General features: G+C 40.6%; 1 long non-coding RNA gene across 1 annotated transcript; it reads right to left on the bottom strand.

Moving 5' to 3' along the window:
- Positions 1–13,671: 13,671 nt before the first annotated feature.
- Positions 13,672–14,245, bottom strand: LOC116672280 (uncharacterized). Its single transcript, XR_004327520.1, has 2 exons — positions 14,167–14,245; positions 13,672–13,751 (listed from the first exon to the last, which is right to left on the bottom strand). It is a non-coding gene; the product is annotated as an uncharacterized LOC116672280 (long non-coding RNA).
- Between the last annotated feature and the right edge of the window lie 408 nt (positions 14,246–14,653).

The following is a 14,653-nucleotide window of genomic DNA, read 5'->3' on the forward strand; positions in this document are numbered from 1 at the left end:
ACTGATTATCGGCAGCTCCATTTTGAGAAACATGAAGTTAGCGAAGCCAGCAGCCATAGTTAAGTTCATCCCTGGGGTCAGAGCGGGCGACATTGAATTTTATTTGAAACTGCTGGCTAAGGATAAAAGCAAATACAGTAAGATTGTTATTCATAGTCTACTAATCAGCTCTAAACCTCAACTAAATTATAACTCATTTGAAAGTCTTGTTTTTAGTCTTTCACACCCAAGTTGGAAATAAATGCAACCAGTTCTATTTGTTATGGTGTACCGAGCACCTGGTCCATACTCTGAATTCTTATCTGAATTTGTTTCCTGTTCACTTTATATATGCTTCCTTTAGGCAATGTTATCAGGAAACACTCCACAAACTTTCATTGTTATGCAGATGGAACTCAATTATATCTATCGATTAAGCCGGATGAAACTAATCAGTTAGCTAAACTTCAAATGTGCTTTCAGGATGTTAAAACCTGGATGACCTGTAATTTTTTAATGTTAAACTCAGATAAAACTGAAGTTATTGTTCTGGGGCCCAAGCACCTCCGTGACGCATTATCCAAAGATATAGTTACTCTGGATGGCATCACCCTGGCCTCGAGCACCACTAGGAATCTTATCTTTGATCAGGACATGACCTTTAATTCTCACATAAAGCAAATTTCAAGGACCGTCTTTTTTCACCTACGTAATGCTGCAAAAATCAGGAATATCCTGTCTAAAAATGATGCAGAAAAACAAGTCCATGCATTTCTTACTTGTACTTCTATCGCTTCCTGCAGGTGTTTCTGGATCTGTGGTTGGAGTCACCTGCTGCCTCCTTGTTTACTGCTCAACACCCTCTGCTACAATTCTCCATGTCTCTCTCTCTCTCTTTCTCTCTCTCACCCCCAACCGGTCGACCCAGATGACCGCCCACCCTGAGCCATGGTTCTGCTCGAGGTTTCTGCCTCTTAAAGGAAGCTTTTCCTTGCCTCTGTGGCCTAGTGCTGGCTATTGGTGGGAACAGTTGGGTTTCTGTAAATAAAATCACAGAGTTGAAAAGCGCAATGAGTATATAAATATAGTATATAAATAAAATTGAATTTAATTAAATCCAATTGTTTTACTAAGACCATTTTGTTTTTTACCGACCGGTGTTACGATTTAACTTGTTTTGAATTATCTGGTGATCCGCCAGTTGCAACGGAGGCGTGCCATGAGAAACTAATGCTGAATGATCATGTAGGTGGCTGTGTTTTAAACAAACTGCAAATGTCAAATTGTTGAAATGTTCATGTTGTCTCTTATTTCAGCAAGCTCTATGTCGTGTTATAGGAAATACATTGAACCAATACTGTGACTGAAGGAAACAATGTAGTTTAGTTTTTTTTTTTTCACATTAATCACATAAATACACATCACTTACATAACACATGGTTAAAAAACAAAGTTTCATCTCATGCAGTGTCATCTTAACTTGTTAATAATATTGATCAAAAAGGTTTAAGCATTTGCTTATTTCACCTGCGCTTTTTACATTCTATTATTCTTAGGTCCTTCATTATCAATTTAAATAAAATGAATTTTTTATTTCTGTATTTCTATACATCACATGCTAAAATTAAATAAACCCAAACATATTCCCATTCATGCGTAGCTTTTGTATATTTATTAATCATCCTACTTTTTAAATCTCTGCAACGTGTAATACATTTTGACTTAATCTAAAAGATTCTAAAGTTTACTCCTTTTGACGATATACATCTTTGTTTTACATTTGTCCTAATCTCTCTATGTGAACATGTGCATTTCCTCAGTCCATCGCCTACTTGCAATGAAACAGAAAAATTTGAATATACAGCCGGTGATTTTAAGGTAACCTAAACATGGTGGATCCCATCCTTCCTGTCAAGCGTTTGTCTGCAACACAGCTGTTGCCCCAACAGCTGGGACAAGTTATCTGTAAAATATGATACAAGCAATGATGCAGTGTAACTTTAAAACCCACTTAAGTATACCTGGTAGAGTACTCCATACATGTGTCATTCAACAAGGACATTGCCATTTCCAGTCTTACCTCCTGGTCCACAGGGTACTGCACAGTCTCACCTTTTAAGATCAGCTGTGCAAGCTAAAAAATAATGACTTCGATGATTCATGGCCACATTAGATATTCACATTGTTACCTTGCACACAAACACTCAACGTAATGTTGCATCCTGCTGTTTGGGATGGGCAACCATGGAGCATGTCCAATTCCTGATAGCCGGATAATGGTTCCGGACCAGGGCTCAACATAGAAAATGGAATGACTAGTTTTCCAGTTTAACATAAGCCGTGTAAGATCTTTTCAATCCAAGGTGAGTTAAATGTTAAAATTACTACACTGGGACAAGGTAATGTTAGCCTAGGTAAACAACCACAAGTGCTTTGTTATTCCCTCATTATTATCCAAAGTGAGTACTTGATTATTAAAGCTGGTACTTTACCCACCTTGTCACATCCCTGCAATGATCTATTTGTCGACTGGTCCCAAATGGGTCCACGTCCAAGCACCTCTTCCCCTTAGGATACATAAACTATGGAAATTGAGTTACAAATTATAGAAACCCCTTGTACACCAGCTGTTGTAATAGTGGTTATCTGAATTTGTTAACATTTAACTCTTGTGTTGTACTCCTTGGTTAAAAAGACAAAAATGACTTTTGGCCCTTTTTCAGACTTTACTACCACTAGTTTTACACTACTTTTTGGAATTCATGGTCACTAACCCTCATTTATATAGAATTATACCTACTGAGTTCAAAAAGCAGAAATTATGGATTATTTTGACATATATTTTGATTTTTAACAGTTAAGATCAGAGGAACGTACAGATGAGTGTTGTAAGTAATGCAATAAATTTTTTTGTGGTAATTTAAGTTAAAAAAACAAACGAATTTCAGATAGACAATTTTTTATAGGTGTCAAATTTGACCCGAGGAAAACAGGAGGGTTAAAATAGCTTACAGTGAGTGTCCAGTGTCCCTGGTGGCAAACAGCTCCATCAGCCACATCACGTTTCAGAAGGTCAAGTAAAGAACGAAAACACACACAATATTGATATTACTATATATTTAAGAGGTAAAAACATCCTTACCTTTCTAAAAATGTGTTTGGGAGCCCTGCCAGACCGCAGTCATTGTATAGGCGTCAATAATGGTTGCCCTCGTTGTACGGCCCACAATGCATTGATATGCATTCACAACCTATAAGTATAAGACTGACCTGTGATGCATGATTTCTTACTACTTAAAAGATTTATCAGACAACAACTACATCTGTCTCCAACTGCTTTCCTGGTGCCAGGTCCATGATATTCTCTGAATACACCTTGTATGGTGTAGTCTTTGACCACCACCACCTCCTACCCATAGGTCTGATTACTGCAAAATCAGAACAGATGCCAATGAACATGGCATCTGTGATGCCATGTTCAACTGCTACACTGCGGTGCCCTGCTACGTCCTGCAACGTCCTGCAACGTCTTGCTACGTCCTGCTACGTCCTGCTGTGCCTTGTAATGCCGCACAGCGTCCTGCTATGTCATGAACTACTACAAAGAACTTCTACAAACTACTAATTTTTTCTATTTTTATTGCCACTCTTCATTCTAACCCCAACCGGCCCGTCAGACACCGCCTGGGTCTGACCGAGGTTTCTGCCTAAAAGGAAGTTTTTCCTCGCCACTGTCGCACTGTTGCTTGCTCTGGAGGAAACTACTAGAACTGTTGGGTCCTTGTAAATTCTGGAGTGTGGTCCAGACCTACTCTATCTGTAAAGTGTCTTGAGATAACTCTTGTTATGAATTGATACTATAAATAAAATTGAATTGAATTGAATTGAATTGAAAATCATTTAGGTTTACTCACATTTCTGCATTTTCTGGAGCTTAACTGGTAGTGCATGTTGGTGTGCTGTGTATGTGTGCATGTTGTGATGGGCCAGCCACAGGATTGTTGTGTAAGTGTTGCAGGGGTGCAGGGAATGAGAAACAAAACTCAGGGATACACAGGCTGGAGAAAGTTTATGTTCAGGATTTATTCCAAAAATAAAGTCCACACCAATACAGGATTCACAAAATGCAAAAATCAAAGTCTAAAAAAGGTAAAGGGGGAAAAAGGCAAGACAAAAAACAAAAACAGTAACAAGGCAGGGAAAAAACTCACGGGGAAAACACAGGTCACGGGAATGAGAACGAGCGTAGGAATCTCCATCAGGACACAAAGTCACAAAACAATCTGACAAGAGACAAAGGGAACACAGAGGTTTAATACAAGAGGTAACGAGGAACAGGTGACACATCAGCTGAAACACATTAGGGCGAGGCATGACCGTCAGGAAGTTAAACTAGACAAGACAGAAATACAATTAAAAAAATAAAAACAACCCAGAGAAAAGAACTAGAAAAAGACCAAACAAAAGAGCGGAAGACACTGGGGAGCGCGGGAACTGGAGGCCGGGGGCACAGGGGAACAGAGCACTAGGGACCAAGGACACTGGGGACTGAGAGAGGGAACGAGAGGGCGAATGAGTGGGCGAGTGAAAGGGCGAGCGAGAGGGAAAGCGAGGAGGAACAAAAAACAGAGGGCACATGGGGCTGGAAAGACTCAGACTGGACAGGCTTGGACACAGGCAGGACGGACCTTGACAGGGTGGGTTAAGACGGGACTGACACTGGGGTAGGGAGGAAGACGGAGATGGGTACAAAAACGGGCACGCAAACTGGCACGGTGACGGGAACTGGGACCAAGGGAACTGCCGCAAGGGGAACCCAGGGAATAGGGACGCAGGTCACCTGCTGGGGGTCAGGGCGGCTGGGTGTCTGCTCGGGGACAGGGTGGCTGGGTGTTGAGTCAGGGGCACTGGGCATTGGCCCAGAGGCAGAGGAGTCGCAGGCCGGCTCCGAGAGACTGGTCCTCGCCAGCTCCGGGAGTCTGGTTTGCTGGGGCTCCAAAGGCCCGCACTTTGGCTGGGGTTCAGGACTTGGGGTAGCAGTTTCACAAACAGAGACACTGGAGGGAACAAGGAGGGACTGCAAATTTCTTTCCAGATTAGAGAGCTCCCCGGCTAAGACAGCCAGCCCCGGCACCTCCATCATCCAGGGCTTAGACGAAATGGCTCTTTTTATAAGGGAACAAATGGCATGCCGGCAGGGGTCCTCCCAAGTTCTGCAATAAAGCTGCTGAGAGTGTGCTCCATCTAGCTTAGCTCCTCCATGCCGCGCGTCGGCCGTGGCTCTGAAGGACCAAATTGCTGTTCCACTCCCTCCCAGCAAACCAGCCTGAGGTGCCATGTGATGGTAGGATCCACCTCATACATGAGGCAAAAGGAACGGGCCATCATCCCAGCCTCTGGCTCCATTGGGTGGAGGAGAGGTTCAAATTTGTATCCTGCTTGGTCCACACTGGTCAGATCATTCTGTTGTGGGGGTGCAGGGAATGAGGACCAAAAAGCAGGGATACACAGGCAGGCAGGAGAAAGTTTATATGCAGGAAAGTCTACACCAACACAAGACGGAAATGCAAAAAAACTCACGGGGAAAACACAGGTCACGGGATCGAGCATGGGAATCTCCGTCAGGAACACAGCAACACACAGACAAAGTCACAAAACGATCTGACAAGAGACCCTTCCTCCACCTGTCTGACCTACCTCCACCTGTCTGACCTACTCACCCTAAACTCTTCACTAACACACAAACAAGCAAATACAAGACAATGTACAGCGACAAACACGCACAACACACCAACAATACCAGCCTTTCTCTCCCACACACACACACACACGCACACTTCAATTGATCCCCCACTATCACTCCCAAAACAACCACTCTTACAATAAACTCTGTCACACACTATCGCTCATTTCACTGCTTGTTTTCGCTCACCATCATCTATCCAACCTACTCAAAACCCACAAAATACTGACATGCTACTCAGATCTTGAGCACTGCACGCTGTTTTGCTTATTCCATTTGTGTTCCAGCTGCAGAGTCAGCAAACACTTCAGACTGTTTAAATAAGCCTAATTACTAACACTTTAAACAGGATTATGACAGAAATAAGAATGACAACATGAACATTTAAACGATTTATTGACGTTTGCAGTATTTAAAACAGGCATCGATTCAGCCACCTGCGTTTTACAGTCTTCGTTCTTGCAACGGCATCACAAGTTAAATCAAGAACAGTACTACAACATGGATTATGTGTACTGAGGTCTGTTTATATTTCAATACAGCCTGTAAGCAAAACATAAGCTACATATGAGGTTTTTACACCCAGCTGAACGCTGTGTGGAGACAGTTCAAATGTGGCAAAATGTGATCCACTTAGATTCAGTTATGATACATCTGAGGGCATTTAAATTAGAAATGTAATTCTATTCATGTAGGTGATGTAGATGGGTTATGTTAAGCTACAGGCTCATTACAATCAAATTCCTTAATATGCAGTATGCCTATACTCATGCATCCAGACAAAAATGACAGCATCTCTTTCATATTGTAACAAATATTGCACATTGCACCGTGGGTCGGAGAGAAACATATGTTCTATTACTCTGTAAGTCTGACACATTTAGCAGAATTGACAAATAAAGTTGACTTGATGTGCAGGACTTCCATCCAGTGTTGGTTCAAGAAAGTTTATGTTATTGAATGTCTGAATATCTGCAATATTATAATTAGGAAACACTGCAATTTCAGATGTGTAAAATCCAATTGTTAATAGTTATTTTAAGTACAGATATCCATAATTACAAAAACACATTCTAAATATAGTGTAATTTAAAATATTCAAAAATTTACTATGCCTAGTAAAACAGGTTCCAAACTCTCCTTTTACTATGGCTTTTGGCCATAAAGAAATCCATTTTCACCACGTTTTATGAAATGTTACATACATTATGCTATGAATGCTATCTGAACAAACTCCTCTGTAAATGCTTTCGCAAGTAGATAGGAGTGAAACTGGCAAGATTGGTATTAGGGATGAGCCGAGTACTCGGCTGAAACGAGTATCCAGCACGGATAAAGCACTTTTGCCGAGTACAAGTATTATACGAGTAATATGAGTCAATATCTGTGCTTGGATTGAATAAAACTCAGCTGACCGCGCTGCGTTCTGTGATAGTCACAGCCTCCCCACCCCTACACACACGCTCGGCTCACTCACACACACACAGAACACGGAGAACAGCGCTCCCTCTCTCTCCCTCTCTCTCCTCTCTCTCTCTCTCTCTCTCTCTCTCTCTCTCTCTCTCTCTCAGACACTTAGGTCTGTTCCGTTAACGTTTAGGGTTTCTTCAGCTTCAGGTTTGTTTTTAACTTCGGTTTGTAGTCCTTACATAGTAACCAGTAGATGTCTGGTGAACGTGGGGTTTGTAGTCCTTACATAGTAACCAGTAGATTTCTGGTGAACGTGGGTTTCAGACATGCTGCTTGGTTTAAATGCGACTCGCGTTGCGTCTCTGCCATCGGAGATCTTTTTAAGTTAAAGTTTAAAAAAGAAAGTTATATTGAGTATGAAAACTCTTGTTCATTACATTTTACTTCATAATTGCAACCGCATGTGTTGTATTCATTGTTGCCAAACTTGTTCTGTATATAGTTTGTTTGTTACCATGACAACACCATTGATCTGAAGCTCGATGCTGTCATGTAAATAGTTTTCTAATCAGCAATAAATATAACAATTTCTGATCAACTCATATCAATTGCATGCTTAAATAACATACCGGTTAAAGCCCCGCACATTTCAAGAGAACCAGACCCACTTCCGGGTTCAATTCTATCCACTTCCGGATTAGGCCCCGCCCAGTCCGAGTACAGATACAGATAATTCATGTGGTAAACCAATACAGATACAGATAATGCTGTACTTGCTCATCCCTAATTGGTATGTGTAAGTGCTACTGCAGTTGACTTAGAGTATGACAAAAACCCATTTTGAGGAACAGCCTTCAAAGATTACTAAATCCTACACATTTTGACAAGACATTATTGGTGATAGGGTCAAAACAAATAACACATCAACATTAAACTTCCCCAGCTAATTACTTACACTGAGGCATCCCTTTTCCCTACAATTTATAATACCCCCCATTGCTTGCATTTTAGATACAGAGTTGTTTGATGGTGAAGTGTTTACTAATGTAAGTGTCACAAGTCGATCTGGATGGCTCTGTGGCTTGCAGTAAGTGACACAGTCTCCAAAGAACAGATGATATTTCGTAACGACAACGGCAAGTGTTTGCATAATCTGTCGGGACAGGAATTAATGCTCAGCAACTCGTTTTTATCGTCAAGTTTCACAAGACAAATGAATGTGAAATAGAAGTTAGTAGGGAATGAGTCCTGAAAGGCCACGCCTACATCACATCTGCCTCTATCACCAGTTAACTCAAAAAAACAGTTAAACCGTAACATCAGCACCACGCAGACCCGTTGTGAGTGCAACAGAGACCTGTTATGATCATCAATCTGCAATAAATAAAAACAGGCATTTTGTCTAAAACCTGAAGCCAATCCGTCCAGTCATTCAATATTTTGAAATTGGGTTAATTATGCATTGGCAAACATGAAAATGTAGCCACTTAAGCAAAAGTTAGCATGAGAGTCGGTTGCTGCAGGCATGCCAGTCTACACCAAAGGGGTAAGCTATCCTTCACGAAGTGTAGCTCCTATGAAGCCATTTTGATTCCATTCCATTCCATTGACTGACATTTATTTTGATGTCACTTTGACAGTGAACAACTTCATCTGAAGCGTTTAAAGACTCTATTTGTCCATTGTTTATTTCTAAAGAAACACAACAATGTGTAAAAGACCCCATTACCTTGTAGCTCACGTTATGACTCTGTAGTAGACATTTTTGCAAAAATAAGCTTACTATTGTGTCATAACCACAGACTTTTACTGTCGCATAGTAGAGAAATTACCGAACAGTACAGGAGAAGCTCACAGGCAGTTTCAACTTACATTAGATATTTTACTTTAAGTACTAATGTTAACTAGCATGCTAGTTAGCAGTAATTAGCCTGTGTCTAAACATATAGCTATCTCCTAACATATACCTACGCACTGCGTCTTTGCAAGAGTAGAAATGATTGAGATTTATCTTGGCACAGCTACCAGAAAACTTATGATGTGTCTCAAATCGCGCACTTCTGTACTTCTACTAACCATTTGAGTACATAGTGCGCTCACATTGTCAAAGTGTGGTCAGATGCAGGTCACTTAGAGTACTCATAATGGTCAAAAAGTTGAGTGTGGATTGATGGACACTTTCCACCCTCAACGGTCACCATTTTGTCTAGGTAGTGGAAAGGGCGGAGCTAACAAAAGTAGAAAAGCTTTTGATAATGGCGGTCGAGGACGCGACAGCGAGATCCCAACCGAGTAGTACAAATGTAGGTTGACCATGAGCTATACTTATTACATACGCCACCTGTATATTTTGGTGTGGTTAATTTTGCAGTCGGTAATGATTTCTTTCACTGCAACTTATCTTTATTGGTACCGTAATTTGACGTGCTATGAAGTTAACCTTAGCTAGCTAACAGGGGCACAGTTTAGTAAATAAGTTTTAAGCTAACATTACATGTGTTGTGGTATGCTGTTGTTTATTGTGATAAACTATCGTCCCACTGTAGAAGATTTCAGATGTATGATCTTGTAAAGATACAAAAAGTTGTGAGCGTTAGCAGTAATGTTACAGTTAATCTATGTATTGTTATAATGTATTAACAGTGCTGTTTTCTGTCCAGATCTGATTTATATAATCATTAGGGACAGATGAAACCACAAGGTCCCTCATTCAGTGGAGGATTGTGAACTCCTCCAGCTTTACGGGCAAGTGTAATGCTGCCCTGAATGGATACAAGTAAGTAAATGTATAACATATCTTGCTATCATTATATATTGTACTGTGGACTTATATGTTACATTGCTAGCTACATAAAAATTGTATTTTCATACGTGTGTGCTTACATTGAAAATCAAGGGGTGCAGGATAATTTGTTTTTTTTTATAACAGGGAAAATCTGAAGCAGAAATACAAATTTTATTAACTGTGAGAATCATTGGGAGTTAATAAGCCCCAAGGCTGGGAACATTTAATTTTAGTTGACAAAATTTAGTTGACGTTTGATCTTAAATTTGAGTATTTTCTGTTGTCCGTAGGATCTGAAGTGCCCCAGAACCGGGGTCAGCATTGAGGGGGATGAAGCAACCGCTGCGTCCTGGAAATGGTATCCTTTGATGGATGAGGCAATTGGGGGCAGGTCATCAGTAATGCCGCCTGTCCTCATTGCCTCATCATGCCAGGAGGTGACGGTTGTGGAACCCCCCACTCAGTGGTGACCCCAGAAAGGCTTCCGCAGCATCCACTCCAAAAAAGAGGCGGGTGGCCAAAGAGCTCCAAGAAAAGGAGCAGTTGTTTGAGCAGGAGATGATGAAGATGGAGACAAAGGCAAGAGGGGGAGAGGAAGCACGGGATAAGAGAGAGGAGAGGAGGCATTGTGAGGCAGTAGAGAGAAATGAAAGAGAGATGAGTGATGAGACATTTTAAAGAGACGAGGGAGAGGGATGAGAGGAGAGCGAGGGAGGTAAGGGAGAGAGAGGAGAGACAGGGAAGTAGGCACGAGGGAGGTCCAGTTCCTGTCTGTGTTGGAAAAATTGTTGAATAAATAAAAAAAATAACCCATCTGTCTGTTATTACTGTTGCTGTACTCTAAATATGTAGGCACCTGAATAGTATTGATGTCAGCCACACATTATACTTCCTCATTGCACACATAGCAGGGAAAGTCATGTTTTCTCGCACATAGGTAAATGCTAAAGATGATACTTGCTCATATAAACAGTACAGCAAATCCTTTTGACTGTCTCTACATTTATACTAAATTATGAAAACACATGCATTTGGATTGCTTAAATGTTTTTTAAACAGATTATATTACACAAAAGCACAGCAGAACAAGAACAGAATTACAACAATACATTTATAATAATAACATGGCATAAGGTACAATGCCCATCATTGCCATTCTGTGCCTGTCCTCTGCTCCACAGATGTGTTGTGGATGGTCCCCTGCTTCTCCCTCCACATCATGTTCTGGCTCCAACAGGTCCCCATTGCTCAGGCAGATGTTGTGCAGGACTGTGGAGCAGGCAATGACCTGTACTCCCAGATCATAATCTTTTAATTGTTTTATTTTTTCTTAGTTGGTTTGATTGGTACCAGCCAGCCTATCAAAGATATGTGGCTGCTCTCCAAGCTTGGTTACCATTTAACCAGCTAAAGGAGTTATCCTGGTTGGAATGAATTGTGAAACAAATGATATTTGAAATATACATAAACACCATCATATCCATAATGTATTCACTTATTTTTTCTTCTTAATTATTTTCAGGACGATACAATCTCTCCATTCCATGCCTGACGTGTGGTGCATGCCAAAAAACCCGGAAGGCTGGACTGGACAACCTGGTCTAGTATGGTTACTGGTAAACTACCACACTGTATACCAGGTTGAACTTCTCCAGTCTTTCAAGCATCTGAAGCTGCTTGCACCGGTGCCATGCCATTTCTCCGACTCACCATTTTTCCGACCTCTCAATAATCCAAAACATTCCCTTTGGTCCTACATCCCACTAGCCCGACACCCCTTTGTTTCAAAAAAAAAATTAAAACCCTCTGCTCCGACATCCCATTGTTCTGACCATGTAGGCTTTTGTGGATCACCTCCCATAAGGTAACAACCCCATTTGTCTTATCCCCTGACCAATCGGTTATCCTAACCTTAACCACTTGAGGTCAAATGCCCAACCCCAACCCAGTAGCGGAGTGGCAAGCAGGATACATTTCCCAGTGGACCGGTAGTGTTTTGAGGCTGCGAGGGCCGGTCTGATAATAATGCTACCCGCAGACGCTGCCCCCCATGATTTCTTATTTTTTCTGATTTTAATGCTTTTATCAACATAACACATCAAAGGTCAAAAGTTGACAAGCTGAGGATTGAGATATCAGTGGGCTGGCATGGAGTCCTTCCCAAGACATTAAACATGCTCAGAGGAGAGATTTTTGCCTATCCCATGTACTTCCAAAAAGAGCTGTCTACTGAGTCCAGCCTTCTGCATGGATGTGGTCTGCGGATACTTCCCCAACCTAGAGAAAGTTGCCACCCAGTGTGTGGTGCTGCAGGTTAGAATGATGTAAAAAAAAAAAAAGTTAATTTAAACAAATTCATTGCCTCCACTTCTGAAGGTGACATCATGCCATGAGTTGTTGAATGTTTTGCGTTCAAAACGATTACTTCTAACTGTTGTTACAGCAATACATAACTTACTTATGCGCATTCATTGTGCATTTCAGGCATGTTTTTTCACATCATAGGCCCTGGAAACTATGCGTCCTCTCAGTTATGCATGCCAATGCCCATACATGGACGTGTGAGGTTAGTATGTAATTTTGTGCATGAATTTTGTCTTCCATTTGTGCTTAAGTATGACTGGTTATGATTGTCTTGTAACTATGTGTGTGAAAATTGAACATATTTGTGAATTGTAGTTGAAATGTTGAGGGCGGACCCAAGAAGGGGCAGGTAACACTTTAGGAGAGGAGGTGGAACAGGTACAACTTTTAAATATTGTCTGTGGTAATCTTTCAACCTTCATTCAACATTCATCATCACACTAATACTCATTTTTTACGATTTAGGTCAACAGCTTCTTGTCCAGGGCTGCCATGTCAGCTAAGTACATGTCAAAAGGAGATTAAAACAAAAAGCAATCCTGTGTGTTTGTATGTTGTTGTTTTTTATTTCTGCCATGATCAGACAAACTAGCAATCACTTCTCTACAGAGGATGACGAGACATGATTACTATATGTTTGCAGTATCCTGGAACCAAAGGAAAATGGCAAACTTGCACGTAGCTAAGTTACGTCTGTTACATGAGCGTGTGCTCTATAGAGAATAGAGAGGTTTTGGGCTCTTGAATCATGCTAGGTTCTACGTTGTTTACAGTCAAAATATAATGGGAGCTTTCAACCAACAATCAGATGTGACGTTAGTGAACGTGAAAGTTGCTTTATATTGTTATGAGCTGATGAGTTAACATGGCATTTAACCCTCCTGTTGTCCTCGGGTGAAATTGACTCGTTTACAAAAACTTTCTATATCAGAACTATGACAAAAGACTGTTGAAGAAAATAAGAAGTGTTGAAAAAAAACTACAAAAACGCAGGAAAAAACTAAAACATTCTTTTTTTAAACGCTGAAAAAGTGACCAACCAAATCGGAAAAATTGACAAAAAACATCAAAAAAATTGGAAAAAGCGACAAAGTAATTGTTAAAAACCAGTTATAGCCTACTGTTAGTCTTGTTTGCTTGAGTATGCCTTCACAACAAAGATTGAAGAACAGAGAGCTAAAAGATCTGCAACAGCAACAATTATGTCAAGCAGCCAACCTACATAATAATAATGATTTATTCCGGATACACTAATAGAGCAATCTTTTTCCACCTCAGTGTGAGTTCATCAAAATAGCTTTTAAAATGTAGTCTGTGAACAACTCCCTCTCCTGAATGTAGGTCATGACATTGGCAGAGCAAAAAAGAGGACATAAAGACCAAGTGTAGATAAAGATGATTATTATCATTTATTTTTTTATGTACAGTTTATTCTCCACCTTGGTCCACGATGACCTCCACCTTTTACCACTGAAAACATAAATAAAAGTATACATGTGTATTGTAAGGGTCTTTTCTCCATTCTGCTCTTTTAATTCCCCTGTCCAAAGAATTGGGCATAACATGCCTATACAATATATAATATATATATATGTATAAATATATTGTAGCTTTGACGATGTTGAAAAGCAAGAATAAAGATACATTCTGAGTGTCCTGAGGGTCACACAACAGACAAATGTATAACTGATCATCCAGACAAGTATTTTAAAATTAGGTTTTAATGTAGCCTATGCAGTATGCATTGTTAGATGTAATGGTTTTACAGTTTACAAACTTTGATTAAAAATGTGACTTTGACGGCAATACTAGACGCTCTTGTTCACACTGAAAACACTTGTCCTAAATGACTGAATTGTTGTCAAATATGATATGAAATACGTACCATAAAGGGCAAGGATGCCACTGTAAAAATAGCTGGTTCTGTCCCTTAAAAAGAATAAACAAAATAAAACTCAGTTATTCTGTACAGATGGAAACTTGTAGGCCTGTCACAATAACTATTGTTTTGTTTACACTTGTGTCATAGGTCATCACGCTTTATTAAGCACCATATCTACCCTAGCAACCATCTCAATCACCAAGCAACAACCACTTTGTTTAAGACAGCAACCACCATATGGCCATTGGGTGCTTCATTGTGTGACATGCATGTCTCAGGCGTGGCTCTAGAGATAGGACCAGTGCCTATTTTTCACATGACATGTAAGCATGTTGGAAGAACAAAAAACACAAAGCAGTAGCCACATAACACAGACAGAATACACATGACACGCTTGCGGTGTGATTAGGCCCTAACATCTTGTGTCCCCCCTCTTTATCTCACTGACCCACACACACAGACACACACACACACACACTACTACTATCAA

This window comes from Etheostoma spectabile, chromosome 22, assembly GCF_008692095.1.
Source record: "Etheostoma spectabile isolate EspeVRDwgs_2016 chromosome 22, UIUC_Espe_1.0, whole genome shotgun sequence".
Classification (NCBI taxonomy): domain Eukaryota; kingdom Metazoa; phylum Chordata; class Actinopteri; order Perciformes; family Percidae; genus Etheostoma; species Etheostoma spectabile.